General features: G+C 44.1%; 1 pseudogene; it reads right to left on the bottom strand.

Moving 5' to 3' along the window:
- Positions 1–1,823: 1,823 nt before the first annotated feature.
- On the bottom strand, positions 1,824–1,941 carry LOC124796647 (annotated as a pseudogene).
- Positions 1,942–7,807: the final 5,866 nt, after the last annotated feature.

A 7,807-nucleotide genomic window follows, 5' to 3' on the forward strand; every position in this document is an offset into this window, starting at 1 on the left:
ATAGCTGTCACAGACATTTGATGAGATGTGTGTGCCTATGTGATTTATTAGTTTCAAATTTTTCTTTAACTGGCTCTGATTCTGCCTTATTAAATTTATTTAGAAATAAAAGAACTTTGCTTAGCTGCCCAGAGGGGCAGTGCTCCTTTATCTTGTAGTGCTTGCTCTGAGAATTTGATTAATTTTAAAGTTTTCTTGATTGGCTATCACCGTTGCCTTGATATATTTTCAAATTAATTTATTACAAACGATTTATTGTAAGTCAACGAATGCACTTCAATGGTTAACGTCACCGGCTTAAGTAATTGTTACACTTAATCGTTCATTGTTAATCTTTTACTGTTGTTATAATAAAATTCTGTCAAAGAATTCTGAGAAAATTTCTCTTTACACCTTGGGGTCCAGTCCTTTCACTCGTCAGAAGATTGTGCTGGAGCCAAAGCGGTGTAGCGTTTCAGACTGCAGAAGCCGTTTATTAACACTTGTTGATTACACTGAAATACGAAATGAAATGCTTTATAAGCGTTACTGATCCTTAAGTTTTCCGGGACTGGAAATGAAATCTATCGGCAGTAACACAACTTGAACTAAGCTGGTGGTAACCACTCGTAGCAGAAGCTGAAATTAACCACTTAGCGAAACAGTATCACAGTCTGCCTAAGCAAAAAAATCATAGCGGCAGGCGGACTTCTCATTTAATTTATTACGTTGTGCCCTGTACAGCTGTCAGAGTCATTTGATGAGATTTGTGCGTCTAATGGATTTATTAACTTCAGGTTTTTCTTTAACTGATCCCAATCAGGGCTAATCGTAATTAGAATAGTCCAAAGGACAAAAGGAAAAGTACGGAGTCATCTTCAGCACTTCAGTCGGCCGTGGAAATGAACACTTTCTCTTGCGGCCAGCTGGCAGGCTCACTTGAGCTGCTGGCCAGAGAAGCCGTGTTGTCCAGCACTCGCATCGATCCCACTGGACGTAGGAGTATCTTTAGTATGGCACCATCCATCGATATGTTAGCCGCCATCACAAGATGAAGGATATTAAAAATATGGATTTGCGCAATAATAAATTACCCGTAGGGACACCTTCAGCCGGACGAAGTGACCGAGCGGTTCTAGGCGCTTCAGTCTGGAACCGCGCGACCGCTACGCTCGCAAGTTCGAATCCTGCCTCGGGCATGGATGTCTGTAATGTCCTTAGGTTAGTTAGGTTTGGGTAGTTGTAAGTTCTAGGGGACTGATGACCTCAGATGTTAAGCCCCATAGTGCTCAGAGCCATTTGAACCATTTGAAGACCTTCAGAATACCATATCACGACTTTACCTTACAAGGAACAAAAACATTTGAAAACCTTGAAATAGAATATTGAAACTTTATTATTAGTCATAGCGTCCATTACGTGAAATGAGTGCAAATGATGCCCAAGGTAAGACGGGCGTTCAACAAGTAACGCAATAATCCTTTCATCCTGGAGGCAGGGTGGCTTCATTCCAATACGCTATATTATTCCCCCACGTTTTGGCTAAAAAATCCTATATTTCAACACAATCTCTTACGCCGTCCTCCTGGGAGGGTCTGTATGTCCACACGGTACCATACTACTGGTCAACGTCGGAGCCCACGTATTAAAGCACCCTGTTTTCAGGCCACAAATGGCCCATCGAGACCATCCGACCGACCTCAGATAAGGATGCGGGTAGGAGGGGCGTGTGGTCAGCACACCGCTCTCCCGGTCGTAACGATGGTTTTCTTTGACCGGTGCCGCTACAATTCGGTCGAGTAGCTCCTCAATTGGCATCACGAGGCTGAGTGCACCCCGAAAAATGGCAACAGCGCATGGCGGCCCGGATGGTCACCCATCAAAGTGCCGGCCACGCCCGACAGCGCTTAACTTCGGTGATCTGACGGGAACCAGTGTTTCCACTGCGGCAAGGCCGTTGCCCAGAGCCCACGTATTGCTGCATCAATAATCTACCCATCACCTACGTGTTGCTTCCCGCGGAATGCCAAACAGATGTGATGTGCGGGTTCCAGGCAGTAAGATGGGCGAGGAAGAAGCAGTAAGATGGACGAGGAAGAACAGTTCAATGACGTTTTGTGAGTTTCTCTCGGTGTGCAGTCTTGTGTGAGGCCTTGTGTTGTCATGGTGGAGGGGAAATTCGTTTGCATTTTTGTGGCGACGAGCACGCTGAAGTCGTTTCTTTACTTTCCTGAGGGTAACACAGTACACTTCAGGGATTATCGTTGCACCATGAGGGAGGACATCAACCCCTTCAGAGTCCCTGAAGACCGTCGCCATGACCTTACCGGCTGAGGATGCGGCTTTAGACGATTTCTTAGTATGGATGGTGCCATACTAACGATACGCCGCGCTATTCCTGCGTCCAGTAGGGTCGATGCGAAAGGTGAACAACGAAGCTTCTGCTGCCAGCAGTGATGGTATGACGCCACTCCATGGATTGCTGTTTTGCTTGCGGTTCCAAGTGATGATTCATCGCCGGTGACGATGTTCTACAAAAAATCGTCACGATCAGCCTGATAACGCGCAAGAAATTCCGTACAGATAACCCTTCGTTGACCTTCATGATCTTGTGTTGGGCGTCAAGGAAGCTAGCAGACACACACCTTTGAGTACCCAACTGGTGGACGAGAGTGTTAGCACTACCTACAGCGACCATCAGTTGAGCAGCGATGAGTTTGACTGTCAACCGTCCATCACTTCGACTTAGGGTATCCGCATTTTCCAGCTTGGGGGAGTCATTCCTGTGTGCGGCAGGCCGGCGCGCGGGAGATCGGATAGGTTTGCGCGACCTTGTTGCGATGATGACAGAAGCCTCGCCCAAAGATCCACGGTGCTTTTTTTCACTGCCAGGCCTTCGCTGACATTCCACAAGCGCCTATGAATATCTGCGATGCTCTGGTTTCCCTCCAAAAGAAACTCAGTGGCACCTCCGGTACACACACTATTTTTAAGGCTACGTATTGCTCCGACACTTACCGGAACTTGATGAAACTATAGACGCTGAATCGGAAATACTCCACGATGCGTCGCAACCAATTCCACATTTTTTCAGTTGTAATTCTCCGAGAAGAAATGTCTTACATTACTTACTGAACGCCGCTCATAAAAGAGTGATTTCTATTGTTTTCCTGTACGGCACACAAAGTGCACACATGCGCCTGTAAATGCTGGAACTACAAATTTTTCACTTTGTGTAGATTAAACGGGCAAATTTCATATGGAAGTGCCACGGATAAGAGAGGTATACTTATTGTTAAATATAGAAACCTTTGGAAAACTAAACGAAAAAGTAAGATTTAATATTTCTATTGCATTATGTTGTCACGTTCGTGTTTATAACGATTACCGGTTTTGTTCAAATTTACAGCTTCTTCAGATACCTTAAAACAAATAAAAGACATGTTAGTTTGATGGTACGAGGGTTGTCCAGAAAGTAAGTTCCGATCGGTTGCGAAATGGAACCCACTGTAACAATACGGTAAACCTTTGCACAGATGTGTTGGGTAGTGTCTCCAGTACGTCAGTCGATTGTGTCGCTTCGCTCTTTTCAGTTTTGATAGAACAGTGAGCACGTAAAGATGCGTAGGGAATAGCGTCTCCCGCGAAGTATGAGGGCCTGGTTAGAGATTTCTCCTGTGTCAGGCAGCCCACATAACACAAATGTCGAGCAGTTCCTTCTTCAAGCCAATTCACGGCCGCACACTGCAGGGACAATGAAGACAGACACTCCTGCAGCGTTTCCGATGAGAAGTGTTTGATCACCTACAATACAGTCCGTAATTGGCTCCCCCTGAGTCTCATATCTGCTCACAAGAACCGCTGGTTATGAAGACAAAATTTTTCCACACATAACGAGCTGTAGACCAGTGCAGATAACTGGCCGAAAGTACAGGCGGCTCCTTTCTATGACGAGTATATTAGAAAGTTGATACAATACTACGACAACACTCGAAGTTGGAGGGCGACTATGTAGAGAAGTAGGTGGAATTGCAAATAAAACGTTTCTGGTTTTAACTGTGGTTTCCATTTCGTGACCTATCGGAACTTACTTTCTGGACAACCCTCGTAAATAACTAATTCTAAATACATATGTGTTAAATATAGAAGTGTAGGCGACACCTATTGCAGTCACAGAGCAACACAAACGCCACAGGAATTGCAATAAAAAGCCTTAGAATAATAGCTGTTGCGATGCCATGTGGAGCTTTCACAGGTACTATATGGTTTTCACCGGAAAAGCAATTTGCAAGGTAATGAAAACAATACGAGCTATTCATCTAGGAGAAACAGTACAGAGGCACAACATGAACCACTTCTCAAATACCCGTATACATCGACAACCATTTTCTCTTCTAAGCCGTCAGCAGTAATTTCCACTCTCTTGTAGAGACCCTCATTTCACTCTTTCCATCGATCCTCTCTGTCCAGATGGTTCTACTTTTTTTTTTCTCGTGGGTTGTAACGTCCGACCATGTGGAGCACGTGTTGCTCTCACCGCGGACTTCTAGACTGTGCCACACACCACCGACTTCATCAAAGTGTACGGGCTTGAAGATAACGTTGACGCAACGTCGAAACTAGTAGCGCAGTAAATAAAAAATCTTAAGTACAGCTGGAGGAATTTCATTTCTAATAAAAATTATACCAGCTGTGTCCCACCTTCATCCAGTTTAAATATGGATGTACGAAGATATATGCTTACAGTTTGTGGCATCATGTAAAGCAACTCAAGTTTCCTATAGATTTGTTTCTAAACGTTTCCTTTCTTCTTCTTTTGTTCAGGTGTTAATTAGTTACCAGAAATGACCATATCTCAAGAGAGAGCCAAATGCATGGTGTGTTAGGCAGGAGTGACTTCGTCCACTGCTGTCCAATGAAATTTCTGTCATGAACTTCAAATGAAGCCAGCAGATACTAAGACGATTAAGACTTGACATGACAAGTACCTATCTATTGAAAGTGTGAACAGAGTGTAGGTTTCTGGGAGAGAACATAAGAGACCAAACAAGATGACCAAGTTCGCCGATTATCAGGAGAGGTAAACACTCTCGCTCAACAATTCACAAGGTACTGCGGAAATGATTCCGCTTGCACGCTTACGAAGTTCAAATAGTGCAAACACTGAAGCGAAACGATTTGATGCTTCTCGACGAATTTCGGTCAAATCGCGCGAAACACTGTCTAAGAAAGGTCGCTTTCTCAGTCGAAGTAAAGCTCCACACATGTGGGAAGGTTAATCAGCATAACATCCGCATCTGGGCTTCGGAAAACCGTCACAGTTTTCGGGAATATGTCAGAGGCCACAAAAACATGAATTTGTGGTGTCAACTGATGAAAGACAGCACAGCTGGACCAATTTTTCTCCATCGGGCAAACAGTAACAGGAACCGTTTATCTGGAGACGCTTGAGTAATTCGCCGTCGTCAGTTCATTCCCGTTCCGCCAGTTCTGATCTTCCAGCAGGATGACGCACCATCGCATTGGAGTTTACATGTTGCTGAACAGAATATTTCCACTGCGATGAATAGGACTTGAGGACGTGATGGACCGACAGAGTGGCCACAACCATCCACGAATATAAATCCTCTGGATTTATTTCTGTGGGGTTATTTGAAAGACAGTGTGGTGCTTCACCTTTGCATGACCTCAGCGTTCTACGTAGAAGTATTGTGGATGTAACGGTCTCTGTCACCTGACACATGGTTGAGTGCACATGGGTTGAGTAAAGTATATTATAGAATCAGTGTAGAAAGGTATTAATTTTAGTTAAAAAAAAAATAAAAAAAATTTCGGTTACTTTACGTGATGCCGCAAATCGCAAGTATTTATGTCTCATAGTATTTTTAACTGCATTTGTTTATCAAGAAGGTTCCAGGTGGACATCCTATGTATTCAGGACCACTAGGAATGGAAGAATTTCTGCTGACATCATAGAATAACAAAAGGAAGTCGATATGAAAGATAAAGGTGATAAAATATTAGAGTCTTTGTTTAACAGAGCTTTAAAAGACTTGTGATCAAATAAGGCAGAAGTAGATAACATTCTTTCGCAATTTCTAAAAGCATTGGGGTAAGTGGTAGCCAAACAACTGTTCAAGTTCGGAAAAAAATAATTAACACAATTACGTAGATAGCAAGAAAAGTGTGGAAACTATCACACAATAAAGTTGGGCCGTGAAATTTACTTTTGGGACACGACGATGTTTCTCGCCCATCCTGCTGGCCACACAGAGCAGTTCAATCACGCAAGTTTCGCCAGGTTTGTTCTCACAGCGCGACACAACAGAATGTTGTCTGTATAACGAGAGAAAGCGGCAATATCGACCGGAGCCAGCACTGGAGGCGGCAGTGGGCAGCAGCTGACAAGTTGTGGGGCCGTACGGGTCCCGTATAGCAAACTCGCCACACTTGTCTTGTACGGCATGATCCCGCCCAATGAATTGCCATGGGAAACGTAAAACTGGGAATCAACAGCAACGATCGGGAGTGGCTACACCATTGTGAGCCAGCGTAAGACTGCTGTAGTAGTCAAAGGATGGTATTGGGGTCTTGTTGGCGCCGCGCCGGTTAGACTTGCATCAGCGTGGCTGTCCAAGGGATTGGCTGCAGTCATCGTGTGAAGATGGTAGAGCGGGTTGAGAGTTCGTGGATGGCCACCAAGCGAGACAAACACTGTAGTGGAACAGCCAGCATCTTCTAAAAGAGCAGAAGTGTACTGCAGTGGTCAGAACGGGACGTGCCTGAGGTAACACGGACTTTGTTGAGCTGGGGTAACCGACGGTGTCTTCTTGTCAGTGTCCAGGAGGAGACAGCAGGTTACTGACAGTGAGGAAGAACAGTGGAGAAGTTGTTTGTGGCAAGACAATGCAGAACACAAAGTGACATGTGCTTTGTTGGCTATGTTTGCTATTGGAAATCAGTGGTAGCTGCCAGACGTGTGCCGATAGATTACGGAAAGGCGCTGTATGCTGGGAAAGATGCAGTCCACCTGATTCAGCTTGTTGTATGAAAGTACGGGAGGCTATGAGGAATGGGACTGTAGCAAAACTATTGTCCAATATTCTGCACGAATTGGTTGTGGTAACATTTTTATTCAGGCCGTTTTTGATGACATTGCACTGCCAATAAGTTACAGTGCCTTTTGCTTAGCTGCATTTCCTGTTATTGCGTGTTTGGGTGTTTCATTTTCTTATGGTCGATAGAATAATAACACTTCCATGTGATTGTGTTATCTGCTAGGTCCAAATGATGGTGGCAGTAGAGTGTTGATAATTACTGTGAGGCAGTTGCTTATCCTGGCTTAATTTAGCCTACCCTTGTGGAGCTACTAAGGGGGAAAAACTAGTTTGCTCTTTTGTTTGGTGTCCATTGGTGAAGATAATCGTGGGCAGAAACATGTTGTCATTTTATCTGGGAACCGTCTTGTGTAGCCATTATGGGCCAAATCAAGACATTTTAATTTCTATAACTTATGGATGTATTTTAGCACCATAACTGTTATGTAATTGTTTTTGCTCATTGTAGGATGATCTTACTGTGTCTCTGTTGGGACGGCATATTGTTTTGATCTCTTTTATTATTAGATTCCTCAAAATATTATTCTTTAACTGAAATTGAGTTCAAAGATTTAATACTCATATGCGCTCTGGTGTTCTGGCATATAGCTTATTAAATGTTTATTATAAGCCACCGCTTGCACTAGGAGGAAAAATCACGAATCCGCAAGACTGAAGTGAGGGAGGGCATAAGGCAAGGATGCAGCCTTTCTGCCTCCCATCTCAATTTA

Source organism: Schistocerca piceifrons, chromosome 4 (assembly GCF_021461385.2).
Source record: "Schistocerca piceifrons isolate TAMUIC-IGC-003096 chromosome 4, iqSchPice1.1, whole genome shotgun sequence".
NCBI lineage: Eukaryota > Metazoa > Arthropoda > Insecta > Orthoptera > Acrididae > Schistocerca > Schistocerca piceifrons.